The sequence below is a fragment of the Gracilinanus agilis genome, chromosome 3 (assembly GCF_016433145.1).
Source record: "Gracilinanus agilis isolate LMUSP501 chromosome 3, AgileGrace, whole genome shotgun sequence".
In the NCBI taxonomy this organism is placed as follows: domain Eukaryota; kingdom Metazoa; phylum Chordata; class Mammalia; order Didelphimorphia; family Didelphidae; genus Gracilinanus; species Gracilinanus agilis.
In genome coordinates, this window is record NC_058132.1 from 557,888,753 (window position 1) to 557,904,383 (window position 15,631).

A 15,631-nucleotide genomic window follows, 5' to 3' on the forward strand; every position below is an offset into this window, starting at 1 on the left:
GTGGTGGTTTGCCATATTCTGTGTCTAATGCTAAAATTTCTTCAATGTCCATATCTGCTAAGTCATTTTCTACTAGCACAGTTGTTATTTGTGGTTCATTGCTTTCTGTTCTACAAAAGACTTGGATCATGGGTTCAGTTGTTTCTGCAATTTCCCTTTCCTTCTTTTGTGGTATGTCACTAATTTTGCTATGTTTTGGAGATGTTGTTAGGACACTCCTTGTTAGCACTTGAGTCAATTAGTGCAGGATATATTTCATTTCCACCCTAATCATCATGTGTGGTTCTTTTTTTTTTATTTCATTTTCTTGTTGGACTTGAACCATTGGGTTTATCATTTCTATGGTATCACTGTCCTTCTCTTGTACTACATCCAAAGCAATCTGCTTCCCTCTAATAATATTTTCTTCCCCTCTGGATTACACTTCCCTGTGATTTATTTAATTGATTATTGGTTGTGTTTTTGTATGACTGCTGACCTCAGCGATAGTATTGAGTGGAACCCATGCTTTATGCAAAGTTTTGTCTTGCTTGACTGTGTGTGCATCATGTGAGTTTGTTGCTGTTTCTAGTTCTGGGTAAGGAAAAGATTCTTTTTCTTCCTTGATCATTTGTTTTTTGTTTGACTCAAGGAAAGTTTGTCTGTGGCTAAAGGTTTTACTGTAATGCTCTTCTGTTTCTTGGCTTTTTGCATCAGCAGGATTGAATTTAGTTAAAGTTTCTTCTGGATACATATTGCTGTTCACATCAGTAAACAACAAAGGTTTTGGGCTAGTTTTGTTTCCCTTCGTTGTTACATCTATGCTTACAAGTGGGTTATTTCTCTTTTTTCCTTTCCTTTTCTCCCGCTTCTGCATAAGTTTCCTTTAACTTGGACCTTTCTGCCTGCATTTCTGTGTAAGGTGAAAGGATTGATACTCATGGTACAGAATCTATCCTGTGAAATTATACAGGATTAAATTTTTTGTAGTTTGGATTCAGCTTTGAAGTTACTATGATTTTCCAGTAACTCATTTACATTATTACTTTTCCTTTCAAATTGGGGGGATTGTTTGTTTGCATGTCTAAATATCTCCCTTCTAATCTTTCCTTCCCAGTCCCATATGTAACAGTTTGATTTGCTTTTGCTGTTTTCTTAGCTGTTTGTGTTCTAAGTTAATGAGAACATCCAAATGATTTGGCTTCTTTAGGGTTAGCATTTTCTTTGGTTGATAAGTGCTCTTGTGGTGAATTTTCTATCACTGAGATTTGATTTTGTATGTCTGTGGATTCTTTTTCTGTGTGTTTTGAAGATTTGAGGTTTGTTTTTACTTTTTCTTTTGATGTGCATTGATTAATGTCTCTGCTTTTGCTTTTTCCCATCATCATATCTCTTGTACTTTTCCCCAATGTTTTTGTGAATGCAAGTATGTTTATTTGCGTATTACTTTGATTATTTTCTACTGTTTTGTCATTTTTGTCCCATAAATGCCATTTCTAATATTTTGCAGATCTTTAAGTAATTCCCTCTCTTCTTCCCACTTTTCACTGCTTTCCTTCTCTGTTCCACCATCCCCATTCACTATTTTAAAGTGTCAACTTTTTTCTATTTAGCTTTTTGTCCCTCTCCTGTCTTTGTACTCGTTTCCTATGGTTTTGAGTGCTAATAAAGAGTCCTGGCTTGTGTTCCCAAAAATCTTGGTCTAACTCATTGTGATAGGTACAGTTCCATTGTGGTCAAATCTGGTGATTTACTATGTGCATTTTTTGATCCCTCACATTTGTGATCACAGCATTGGTCAGTTTTCTTTGAATATGAGCTATTCTGGTTGTATTTGGAATAGGTATAAGCATTTATATAGTTCCTTCTTCTCTTATTATTTGAATTATTAAAATTAATTTGCTGTTTATAATAACAATTCCTAAGAAATTGGCCTCCTTTCCCACATAGATAGCATTTCTTTGTGTCAATGTTTTGTCTGGATTGATACTGGGTTCTGTTTATGTTATTCCTAGCCTGCAAAGTTGCTGGATTTTTTATTTCCTCTATCTCCTTCTGCTTAATAGTATATTTAGCTTCCTTTGTTTCCTAAGCTCACTGTTTGTCTCATCCTTGGATTTTTCACTTTGTTTATCTTTATCTACCATTCCCTGTGACCCAGAATGTACATAATTGGCTATCTTCCTCAGTTCTTCCAGGGGTGATTCTTCCCACCCAGGACATTGTGCTTGAAAGTGGGATATTTTGGTTCATCCCTTTGATGAACTGTCTATTGATATGTTGCAGATTTTATTCTTCCAAATTAGTGAATCTGAGAATCAGTTCTCCAGCTTCCAGACCCTGTCTACAAAGGTACTGGGATATTCTCCTATTTTCTGTCTTAGTGCCTCAAACTGCCTCCAGGTATTTGGCTTTTTGCATGTTTTCCCGTTGCTTCCAAGAGATACTGCCTACTACCTTTTAAATAAGTGTGATTGTGGGGATTTGATGACTCCATATCATCATACACTTCCAACCACAATGTGAGACTATTATTTTCCCTAGTCTCTTTGACAAATTGCTGAGCCTGGGATGGAGTAAATGAACAATCCTCTGATCTGGTTTCAAAATCAATTTATCCTGCAAAGGGAAAATGGAAACTGATGCTTCTGCCCCATTTGCTGTGGTATTAGTATCAGTGTTATCATCAATGTCCTGCTCATTGGTATCTCTTGTTTCTATTAGCTTCAATATATTCCCTTGTTCCTCTGTCTTTTCCCCAATCTTTGTTATTTCAACCTGAATCATTTTAGCTAACTTGATCTTGAGAGTTGCCAGGCTTACATTTTCCTCTGTCATATGTCCTAATAATTGTTCCACCAATTTCTTTCAGGCCTAGTAAAATTGGAGAAAAGATGTCACAACAGCCATAAATGTTAGAGCAAATGCAAATACTTTTCCTAATTCCAGTTTTAACCAATTGTATGTATCTAGAAAGTGAATAATCTGTAAAATATAATTTGGGATAGTTTCCACCCACAGCCCATAGATCACTGCCCAAAAAGAATATAACATTAAAGAGCTACTAACTAACACAACTAGTGATCTTCACAACACCCACTCCATGTTGCACTTGTCTGTTTCAATGTATCTTTTGCCCGTAAATAAGTTTTTGCTTTGACTTTTGTCCCTATGAGGCTTCTGTATCTCCAGGGTGAAACTAATTCAAGATGGCTACCCTTTGACTGCTTTTCAGGTCTTTGTTTAATAAATTGGCTTTTCTGTGTGCATCTGGTTCTTAAATTTAATTTTGGCTTGTCACACTGAAAGAGGGGGGTGATGGTGTTATTTGGGGTGAACTCTTCACCCCCACCTAACTGGAATTCATCGGCCAAAGTTGTTCACTCCCCCTCCTACTGGGAAGACTTTTTTTTAAAACACAATAAAATATTCTTTATTGAATCTTTATTGAATGTTTGGGTGGAGGAGGGAATGATTGAACTGTGATTTCCAATGAGCATGAGACTTTAAAAGATATTTACCATGAACTCTGTTCTAAGAAATGGAAATAAAGGTACACAGCATTTATTAACTGTGTGTCAATGGGGGAATGGTTGAACAGATAATGTTGTGTATGAATATCATAGAATTCTCTGAAACCATCCCCTACATTATTTCTTACAGCACAACTTTAAGAAAACTTTACTACATTTACATACCATAACTTGTTTATTCTCTAATTTATGGAAATTTTCTCAGATTCCCCATTCTCTGCCAACTCCAAAAGAGCTGTTTGTAAATCCTTTAGGATCAATTTTCCCCCTCCCCTTATCCTTCTACTTCACTGTTAAATATACTTCTGTACCTAATTGCATTTGTCCGTACTCTTCAGCTGTTCCCCCTATCCCTTCATTTTGTAAAAATATCTGCTTTCCCACTTTAATGAGATAATTTTCCCTAATCTTCCTTTCCCTTTGTTTCCACTGTATTACTCTTCTCTTTCCATTCTCCTCTTAAGATCATTAAGACATAACAGAAGGGGCAGCTGGGTAGCTCAGTGGATTGAGAGCCAGGCCTAGAGACAGGAGGTCCTAGGTTCAAATCTAGCCTTAGACACTTCCTAGCCATGTGACCCTGGGCAAGTCACTTGACCCCCTCCCCCCCATTGCCTTGACCCTTGCCACTCTTCTGCCTTGGAGCCAATACACAGTATTGACTCCAAGAGGGAAGGTAAAGATTAAAAAGATATAACAGAACCACTTCTAGGCCTTGTGTATAATTACTTTATATCACCTCTGATAAAAGAGGGGACATTTGTGTATCATCTCCCTGTATTTGAATGTAGGCAGTTTATTCTTGTTTTGTCCCTTATCATTCATTCACAATTGTCTTTTTCTTTTTCTTACTGTTTCAAAGCAATTCCCAAGTCCTCTATTGCCATTCAAGGTTCATTTTTTTCCCTCTGAATATTATATTTAGTTTTGGTTAAGTTATTCTTGGCTTTAAGTCCATGTACTTGTGTTAAGCATTAGTGGCTGCTAAAATCACATGTAATCTTGACTGGACCCTTGGTGTTTGAATTCTTTCTGGCTGCTTGCATTACTTCTGACTTAGTAGCTTTGATTGTTGTCTATGATGTTCCTGTAAGTTTTCATTTTGGTGTTTCTTCCAATCAGTAACCAGTGCTTTCCACTTTGCACACTAGTTCTAAGACAGGAGTCAGCAAGGTATGGCTCGAGCCATATCTGGCTCCATCTCCAAACCTGCCAGTCTAGGCAGAGCCCCAGGATGTTCCCCAGGGGGGCCTTCAGCCCCCACTCCATATCCCAGTGACTTCCACCTCCATCTTCCTCCTTCCACAGGTATTTATGGTTCTCACGGCCAAAAAGGTTGCAGACCCCTGTTCTAAGATATCTAAAATAGATCTGTTTTGGCTTTTTTTTTTGGTCTCAGTATTCAGATGGTCCAAAGATTAAAGTTCTTCTCTTCAATATATTTTTTTCCCAAGTCAGTTGTTTTTTGCTATGAGACACTTCACATTTTTTCCCCAGTCTTTTGACTTTGGAATCATTGACTTCTATTTAGTCCATTCTAATTTTCAGTGAGTTTGATGCTTGGACAAGGATTTATACCTCCTGCAGCAAGCTGTTAATGTCTTTTCCTTATCTTTTCATTTTTTTCTTTTTGTATTTGTGTCTTAGGCATTCTTGCCACCAGCAAAGCTTTTTATGGTTAGGTTCTTTGTTTCTCATTCTTCCAGATTAATTATCTGTTTGGAGAAATTTCTGATCAGGTTTGTATTGCTTCTTGAATTTCTAGCATGTTGGCTTCAACTCTACTTCATGAATGAGATAAGTATCTAAAATGGAATAGTCCAAGGTTATGACCTTGTGAGCTTCAAAAGGTGAAAAGACCCATCAAGTATAGTATTTTAGCAGAGTTTGCTGATAGCCACAGGGGCTAACTCCAACTCTGAAAAGATACCTGCCTGAACCAGTCCAGAAATGATCAATAAAACAAGTTCTTGAAATGTACACAAATGCAGGCAAACAAGGTGGCTCAGTGGAGTCAGGCATGGAGATGGGAGGACCTGAGTTCAAATATGGCCTCAGTCAATTCCCAGCTGAGTGACCCTAAACAAGTCAGTTAACATCCAGTGCCTGCCCTTACCACTCTTTTGCCTTGAAACCAATACTTAGTATCAATTCTAAGACAGAAGACATGGGTTAAAAAAATTTTTACAAAACTGAACAAAACTGAACAGAAGAAGCAAGCACATACATGGAGGAGAGCGACAGTGTAATTATTAAACATTCAGAGCAAAACAGATATTCACAGTATCAAGATAAAAATTTAATCTATGATTCTCAAAAAATATATATTAAAAAATTTATTTGACGCTTTCCTATATGGCACTAGGAAAACAAAAGGACAACTTCCCCAGTACCCTGATGAGGACAATATGTTCAAAATGCATCCTGTCAGATAAGGATGGTCTCTCAAGGAGACTGGCCAATGTTCAGTCCATGATGAATGTGCAATGTATCTGCCTGCTGATAGTAATCAGTGTGGAGGTCTGGTGAACCTGTTCCAAATTTTGATGGAGTCCTGTCAGCCCTTGTACATATATCCAATGGCTGGTCTTATAACAAACTCATGATGCTGCTTCCCTTGGTTGTGTCTTCTTTCCTGATTGTGAGGGAATCTGAGATGAAAGACCAGGTTTTGACCTTGTAAACTTCAAGGTCAAAGAATTACCAGAGAGGTCCACAGAATCCATTGTAGAGTTTGCTAAGAGGCACAGCAGCTGAGTGAGGAGCCAGACTTCAGGAAGCTACCTCATTGGTGTAGCCTGGCAATAGCTAGGCACAGTCACTATGTCCTACTAACAAGAGCAATTCATTCATTAATTATGTACCACTCAGAAGTGAAATCTGGTGGGGTTCACTCCAAGTGATCATGTTGAAGGAATTATGTCTCAGTCTAGGAAAAAATTTTCCTCCTCTATTTCCTTGAAAAGGTTGTGTTGTTTCATCAGGGTACATTCCCCTCCTTCCTGAGGATCCAGGTTTTACATATATAAGTAACCATTAGAAGCTCCTACTAATAATTGGGGAATCTTCTGAATTGTAGCAAGTGAACAGATATTTTTGTGACCTCAGAATGATAGTCTGACAGTAGCAGATGCTCTTCCCTGGTTAAACATTTCTGTTACTTGAGAGGGCAAATAGCTGGTAGAGACCATAAGAACTTTCCCAAAGTAACCAGTCCAGGTAGTGGGTTCCTCCTAAGGTTTCTCTTTCACAGTCTCAAGTTTGAAGATGTGTACTGTTTCAGTGTTACTGGAAGCAGAGAGGAACATTCCATCCATGCTGAAGACCAAAGAGTAGATGCTTACACACCTCTTCACTCCTCTCCGGAACTCAGAGATTTTCTGTCCTTCTTGAATGGAAAATACTCTAATAACAGTTCCCTTCTCAGAAGCTGTGGCAAGTGAGGTACCACTTGCATCAAAAGCCAAAGCTGCTAGAGGACTATGGTGAGCTGGTATCATATTAGCAGCCCTCAAATTAATGGTGTCAAAGGCTTGTACTTCTCCAATATTGTTGCACTCCCAGGATAAGCTAAGTAAAAATTGTCATTGTTTATTGACAGTGCACACAAACCTGCAGGGTTTGTGGGAGTTTCCCTGATTGTATGCAGTATTGTCATATCATGAATATTGTGTATGTATAGACATTCTTCTAGGCATACTATCAACCTCTGTCTATTCAATTTGACTGCCAATATTGTATTGGAATAGCTATAATTGCATATTTCAGTCCCCTTCTTAAAGTGGCAGACTTTTAGCTTTCGTGGAGCTTTAAGGCTAACAATGGCCACCAGGTTACTTGAAAACAATCTTTCCACAATACACACGTCTTCTGTATCAGTACATTCATAAATCTGTTCCAGCTTATCCACAGAGGAAAGGGAGAAGAATATGTAACCAGATTTACTCCCAACAGCTAAGGATGTGTTGTCCTGGTTGAAGTTGGTGAAGAGCAGCTGGCTGGAGCCGGCTTCCCCACTCTGACTGGCCAGGTTCATGGCTGAGAGGCAGGGCCTGGGCTCGGGCGCTCTACCTCACTGGACGGGAGACACGAGGGAGTCAGGGTCTCTGCTGCCTTCCTTGTCGTCTCCTGCATTGTGGGTCCTCCAGCTGCTGTGGTTGTGGTTGCTACTGCTCTTGCTGCCGCTGCCGCAGCCTCGGCTCGCTGCTCCAACTTCTGCCATGCCTCACCCCTTCCCGTCTCTTGTTCCTGGGAAGACTTTTGAGGGTGTAATTAGAGTTAGGGCTCCCCATAATGGAAATTCTGTAGTGGAGTTGTTGGAGGAGGATGTTGGGAATCGTTTGAGACCCAAATGGACTTTGTCCAGTGTTCAAAGCTGCTAATTTCCAGTCAAACCTCCCCGTCCCTGTCCCCAAATGGGTTTTCCCTCAAGATGGAGTAGATTGTTATGGTCTTCCCTTCAACCACCTGATGACACCTCCCCCCTTAAGATCACTATTCCAACCTCTCATCACTATAACTAATATTACTGAACAGGAATTTATTTGAAAATAAAGTAAACTTAAGGTACATGGGAAAGAAGATATGGGGAATCAGGATAGAGGGTAAAGGTTTGGCTACTCTATAAAAATATGAACCACTTTCTAGAGTGAGCAATACTGGATCTCTTCTGAAGCTTTTTAACTCTGTAACTGCTTTAAACCCTCCTAATACCTCTTATCCGTTAATCTAAATAACTAATTGGGGAGAATTACAGGGTAAGTGGATCAAGCAGGTTCAGGGAAGTCCCAAGAGACCATTCTTCTCTGGAGTCCAGGCTCTTTGACCCAAAATGGTGTACTAATAAATCTTTTATTAGTTGAGGAATGAAATTGGTAGAGCAAATGTAGCATTTGTTGTCTCCAGAAAATCTCCAATTTGGGGGTTCAGAAGTGCCAGTTTGTCACAAGATCAACCAATCACCCACCGCTGTCACCCATCCAAGGTTCAGAGAAAGGTGTTTTGGCAGTTGGAATCCTCTTCAGAATTCCCCCCTTCATTCTGGTCCCTCCCTAATGGTTACTTCTTCCAGAGTCTTCTGGGTTTCTTCTGATTCTACCTCAGAGATGCATGGCTTTCCTTTCTTTAATCCAACCTCTGTGTTACAACAAGCCATCAAGGAATTTCCTAAGGAAAATCCCCAAGGCCAGATAGATTCATAAGTGAAGTCTAACAAACATTCAAAGAACAACTGATCCCAATACTATACAAATTATTTGACATAATAAGTAAAGGAGTCCTACCAAATTCCTTTTATGACACAAATATCGTATTGATTCCACAACAAGGCAGACCAAAAACAGAGAAAGAAAACTACAGACCAATCTCCTTAATGAACATAAATGGGAAAATCTTAATTAAAATACTAGCAAAAAGACTACAGTGAGTTATCACAAGTATTATCTACTATGACAGGAAGGGATTAAACCAGGAATTAAGGATGGTTTAATATTAGGAAAAACATCCACATAATTAACCATATTAATAATCAAACCAAGAGAGATCACATGATTATCTCAATAGATGGAGGAAAAGCCTCTGACCAAATACAACACACATTCCTTTCGAAAACACTAGGAAGTACAGGAATAGAAGGGCCATTCCTCAAAACAATAAACAGTATATATTTAAAACCATCAGTAAGTATCATCTGCAGAAAGGACAAGTTAGAAGCCTTCCCAATAATATTAGGAGTGAAGCAAGGATACCCATTATGACCTCTATTATTTAATATTGTACTAGAAACACTAGCAGTTGCAATTAGAGAAGAAAAAGGAATTGAAGGGATTAAAGTAGGCAGTGAGGAGACTAAACTATCATACTTTGCAGATGATATGATGGCATACTTAAAGAATCCCAGAAAATCAACTAAAAGGCTAGTGGAAATAATTAACAACTTTAGCAAAGTTGCAGGATACAAGATAAACCCACAGAAATCATCAGCATTTCTATATATTTCCAATACAATAATTCACCAGCAGGAGTTAGAAAGAGAAACTCTATTTTAAATCCCTCTAGATAATATAAAATATTAAGGAATCTATTTGCCAAGACAAACACAGGAATTATATGAACACAACTACAAAACACTTTTCATACAATTAAAAGTAGATCTAAATAACTGGACAAACATTATTGCTCATGGTAAGGACAAGTTAACCTAATCAAAATGATAATCCTACCCAAATTAATCTACATATTCAATGCCACACTTATCAAACTACCAAAAAACATTTTATAGAATTAGAAAATAATTATAAAAGTTCATCTAAAACAGTGGTTCCCAAACTTTTTTGGCCTATCACCCCCTTTCCAGAAAAAATATTACTTAGAGCTCCTTGGTAATTATGAAACTATTTATTGAACTCAGAATAGAATGTAATACAAAAAAAGTGTGGCCATCACCTCACCCCTGGATCACTGCAGCACCCACCAGGGGGTGGTAGCGTTTACTTTGGAAATCACTAATCTAAAAGGAAAAGAGATCAAGAATATCAAGGGAAATGATGAAAAAAAAATGTGAAGGATGGGGGCCTAGCAGTACCAGATCTTAAACTGTAACATAAAGTAGTAGTCATCAAAACAATATGGTATTGCTTAAGAGACAGAAGGGTGGATCAATGAAATAGATTAGGAAATGACTTCAGCAAGCTAGTGTTCAATAAAACCAACTTTTGGTAAAATCCCAGCTTTTGGTACAAAAACTCACTATTTGACAAAAGTTTCTGGGGAAATTGGTAAACAGTATGGGAAAAATTAGATTTAAATCACCATCTTATGTCCTATACGAAGATAAATTCAAAATGGGTAAATGACTTAAATGTAAAGAGTGAAATCATAAATAAATTAGGAGAACATAGAATAGTATACCTGTCAGATCTGTGGGAAAGAAATGAATTTAAGATCAAGAAAGAGATAGAGAACATTACAAAATGTAAAATGAATGACTTTGATTATATCAAATTAAAAAAGTTTTGTACAAACAAAACCAATGCAACCAAAATTAGAAGGAGAGTAACAAAATGGGTAAACATTCTTATAACAAAATTCTCTGACAAAGGTTCGATTTCCCAAATATATAAGGAACTAATTCAAATGTACAAAAAAATCAAGCCATTCCCCAATCAAAAAATGGTCAAGAGACATAAATAGGCAGTTTTCACAGGATGAAACAAAACTATTAATAAGCACATGAAAAAGTGTTCTAAATTGCTCCTGATTAGAGTAATGGAAATTAAACAAATCTGAGATACCACTTTACACCTATCAGACTGACCAATATGGCAGCAAAGGAAAATGATAAATGTTTGAGGGAATGCAGTAAAATTGGGACACTAATACACTGCTGGTGAAGTTGTGAATTGGTCCAACCATTCTGGAAGGCAATTTGGAACTATGTGCAAAGGGCTTTAAAAAACTGCCTACCCTTTGACCCAGCCACTGCTGGGTTTTTACTCCAAAGAGATAATAAGGGAAAAAAAGCTTGTACAAAAATATTTATAGCCTCTCTTTGTGGGTGATAAAAAATTGAAAAATAAGGGGGTATCCATCAATTGGGGAACGACTGAACAAATTGTGGTACCTGATGGTTAAGAAATATTATTGTGCTAAAGGAATAATGAACTAGAGGAATTCCATGTGAGCTGGAATTACCTCTAAGAACTAATGCAGAGCAAAAGGAGTGGAACCAGGAAAACATACACAGAGACTGATACATTATGGCACAATAGAATGTAATAGGCTTTTCTGCTGGCAAAATGCAATGACCCAGGACAATCCATAGAAACTTATGAGAAAGAATTCTATCCACATGCAGAGAAAGAACTGTGGGAGCAGAAACCCAGAAGAAAAACATGATTGATTATGTAGTTTGATAGGGATATGATTAGGTTTTTTTATGATAAAAGATCACTCTACTATAAGTATGAATAACATGGAAATAGGTTTTGAACAATAATACATGTATAACCAGCTTGTCAGCTCTGGGAGGAGGAGGGAGTGGAGAGGTGAACAGAAAATTATGAACCATGTAACCATGGAAAAATATTATAAATTAAAAAAAAAGAAATCTAAGAATTTTGTTGGGGATCACCTAAGGTGAAAAGAATGCAAAAATAAGTTACAAAATATTATCAATGATTAATTGTTCATTAAAAGCAATATATATGACCAAAAGAGGAAATGAGTCCATAAAATAAAAGCCAAACATAACAAATAAAAAAAAGAAATTGACATGAAATTGAACAATTCTGCCATTATTTCTATAATGAAGTATTTTTATCAATATCAATAGTGGAACACCCTGAGAACACATAAGCACAGCTAAAGATAAAGATAGTAAGAGCAGCTTGACCAGATCAAAGACACAAAGTAAAAAACTCTGCTGGTTAAAACACATGTTTTAAAGTTCTCAGAAATTCCTTGCAAAATCTATGTTAAGAAATTAATGATCCTGAAAGGATAGAAAAGAGAGCAGAATGTACTTTTACCTTACACCAATGCCCAGAAATAAGCAAACAGGAAGATATTTATCAATTAAGTGGTGTTATTAGTTACTAACTATGTGTTAGGCACTGTCCTGGACACTGAATATAGGAATACAAAAATTAAAGTCTTTGCTGTCAAGTTTTCCTTTTGTAGGGCAGATAACATGTATATACAAAAGTGTAAAGAAAATATGTACACATTGTACCCACACAAACACAAAATAAATACAAGATAATTTGGTGGGGAAGCACTAAAAGGGGTAGGAATGCAGAAAAGCCTCATGTAGGAGGTGGAATTTGTGCTGAGTTCTGAAGGAAATTGGGATTTTAAAAGGCAGAAATGAAGGGGTACATTCAAGCATGGAAGACAATCTGTGTAAAAGTATAGAGAAAGATAATGAATGCTGTGGATAAAGAACAGAAAGAAAGCCAGTTTGGCTAGACTGAAGAGAGTATAAAGAGTAATGAGAAGTATTAAGTCTGAAAACATCAGTTGGAATCAGATCGTGAAAGTCTTTAAATTATAAACATAGGAGTGAATGATTTATTCTAGAGGGAATAAGGAGTCAGTGGAGTTTATTGAGCAAAGGTATGACATGGGCAAACCTATCTCTTTGGCAGCTGAGTGGAGAATGGATGAGTGAAAATAAATATAGGGCAGTTAGAATGATTTTGCAATAGTCTAAATGAAAATACTTTAGCCTTTCTCATGTCTTTAAAGTCTTTGCAAGATTTCAATGTGTTAATGATATAATTTATGAAATTGTGAGAAGGAAAAGACAAAAGATTTTCTGCAATAGACTAAATTTATAGACACAGAAGAGCCTGAACTATAGAAAACAAAAGATCGGTTAAACTATTTGTTGATTTCAAAAAAGATATGACCTAGTAGGGTAAAATTTAACCTTCCAGACTCTTATCAAACAGAAATTCTCTCAGAAAGCACCAGAATAATATTCTATGAGAGAAAAATGCAAATATTACTTTATTCAATGATGTGTTAAGTTTTATAGTCTAGAATAGTGATGGCAAACCTTTGGCAAGTATGCCAAAAAGGACATGCAGGGCCCTCTCTATAGACATATCTGCAGTTGTCCACCAGTTTGTTACTAGAAAGTCAGAAGGACTAAGGACACAGCTGTTCCCCTCTTCCTCTCCATGCATCTGAGGATATTCCTCACTTCATCCACCCCGCCACCCAGAGGCCCAATGACAGTGCTTCTTCCTTCCCCTCTCTGGAGTATGGGGGTGGAATGTGGGGAGTCGAGGTTAGGATGTGGCACTCAATCTCAGGGGGCCAAGCATGACATTCAGTCTTAGGGGTGGGTGAGGGTGGGGCCTGGCACTCTATCTCTAAAAGGTTCACCATCACTGGTCCAGAAAGATACATATAAGGGGACATAGACTCACCTAAAAAGTTCTCCAGAATTATAGACAACATTCTAGATAGGGTCTGAATACATGATGGCTTCAAATCAATATTGATGTTCTTTTCCACTTACTTTTTCTCCTTTCCTATATATTATTCTCTTCCACAAACTCTCCAGACCAACCAAATTGACCTCCTTGATGCTCCTTATTCCTTCTGTCTCCTATAACCATATGACACTACCTCTTCAAAATGTTCTTTTCCAAGTAGTACATTGTACTAATTCAAGTTCCAAAAGATTATAAGGATTTTTCATGGAAATAGTCATTCAAAAATAATTTGGCTAAATATATACACTAGAAAAATAGAATGTGTAAAAAACCTATGTTTTCCAGAATGTAATATACCTTCAAATAGAGAGCCTATTTTTTTTCTATCAATCAATATATTTTAGACAGGTGCCATAGATCAACAATGAGTTGTTTCCAGAATTAAATAGGAAGTCAGATTGGATTGCATTTGAGTAATTGCATGGTGTTTTCAAAGATCCTAAACTTACTGCCATGAAGAGTCAACATTTTTATTCCTCAAGTGATACGATATGACTGTGGATCATGTACGTTTTCAAGATTACTTCAGTACAAAAAGTGGCATGAAAGACTTCATCACTGAGTATATATTTGACAAGAAAGGAAAACAGGATGGCCACATATCAAATGTATTATGATAACAAGTGGAAAACTTGAATGCAGAAGTGGTACCTATAAAATATCAAGAACCACTGAAAGACTTATCATGAGTTGGATAGATTCTTTATGAAAATTTTACATAAAAGGATCTAAACAAAAATTATATAGTGACAAAATGTGGAACTCGTAGAACCTTTTGAATAATTATCAGAATAATAAATGAAACAACATAAAAATATCCATGCCTCCTGCCTATGCTATACTATAAATGAGACACATAAGGTCCAGGTTGGGTACATAGTAGTCCAAAAGTATAAGATTTAATAGGTAAATTCTACAAACACTACCTTTCTACTTACCTCTGCAGAGTGGTTATGCCTAAGAAAGTAGACCATATATTCTCATCCAGACTATTGTAATATCCTTCTAACTGGTTTAGTGTAGCAAGAGGAATGGGAAATTTTTAATGTGTTTCAGAAAGGTCCTAAAGTTTTAAAAATCTTTTGACAAATAAATGTATCACTTTCAATTTTCAAAATCCTGGAATTTCTTATATAACAATTCATTAGAAAGTTCATCTTTATTCATATATTTTGATTTTGGTTGTTCTACTTTTCCTATTCTGACTAAAGATTTTCAATACTTTTGGCAACTTTGCAAATTCATTTTAGCATTCTCTATTCTTTCCAAGGATCTTTTTTTGCTTTCCCAATTGCAAGCAGCAGCTACATATATGACTTGCATGTTGACATTGTCCAATACTCCCAAACACCTTGTTACTGTGCCAATGATTGTCAATCATTCTACAAAGGTATTTCTTTTTTAAAACTACTGCTTGTGCAATTTGACCTAAAACTGGAACTGTGAGCTATTTTAAGATCCATTTCAATTATTTATTTCATGTTTAGTGAATGCTTAAAAGACTTCTGCCTAATGGTTAAAGGCAACATATATGCATTACTACTACAAATTGCAACATGGAAAATTGCCAGGTGGAATTCCTGCAAGGTATAGGGTCAAGCCTCACCCAGAATTCCAGGGGACCCCTCCTGGAGAACTCTGGGTGAGGGAACAGTTTGAAAGCAGTTAAACAGTTGATTCCTGGGGGTTGAAGTGAGCAGGTCATGCTGCTTGCTGTTCCTGGTTTTGGGATTGCCTTGGGGGCCATAGTGACAAAAGCCATTTTGGTTTCTTCTCAGGAATTTGCCTGTCTCGTGGAATTAGAACTTTCTTGCAACTTTCTAGCATTTTGTTATTCATTTAGTTATTTTAGATATTAGAAGTGATCATTATAGGCTTGAGGGCAAGCTAGCTAAAAGTTTGCCACTACCTCCTGGGCAGGGAGGGGCAATTTCTACCTAACAGTTCAGGGCTTCCCAGATCTTATCTGAATCCTTGATACCCCTTCCCTGCCTTCCCTTCTTCTTTTACCAGTATAAACTTCATCTTTTGGGAGCAGTGCCTGTTTATTATTCTGGGAATACTTACATCCAACTTCAGCTAGGTTTCCTTTGGCTGTCTGGCCCATACAAGTTA

The 15,631-nt window shown here is 37.1% G+C and overlaps 1 pseudogene; it reads right to left on the reverse strand.

Annotated features, from left to right (window-relative positions):
• Positions 1-6,436: 6,436 nt before the first annotated feature.
• LOC123241844 lies at positions 6,437-7,548 on the reverse strand (annotated as a pseudogene).
• Positions 7,549-15,631: the final 8,083 nt, after the last annotated feature.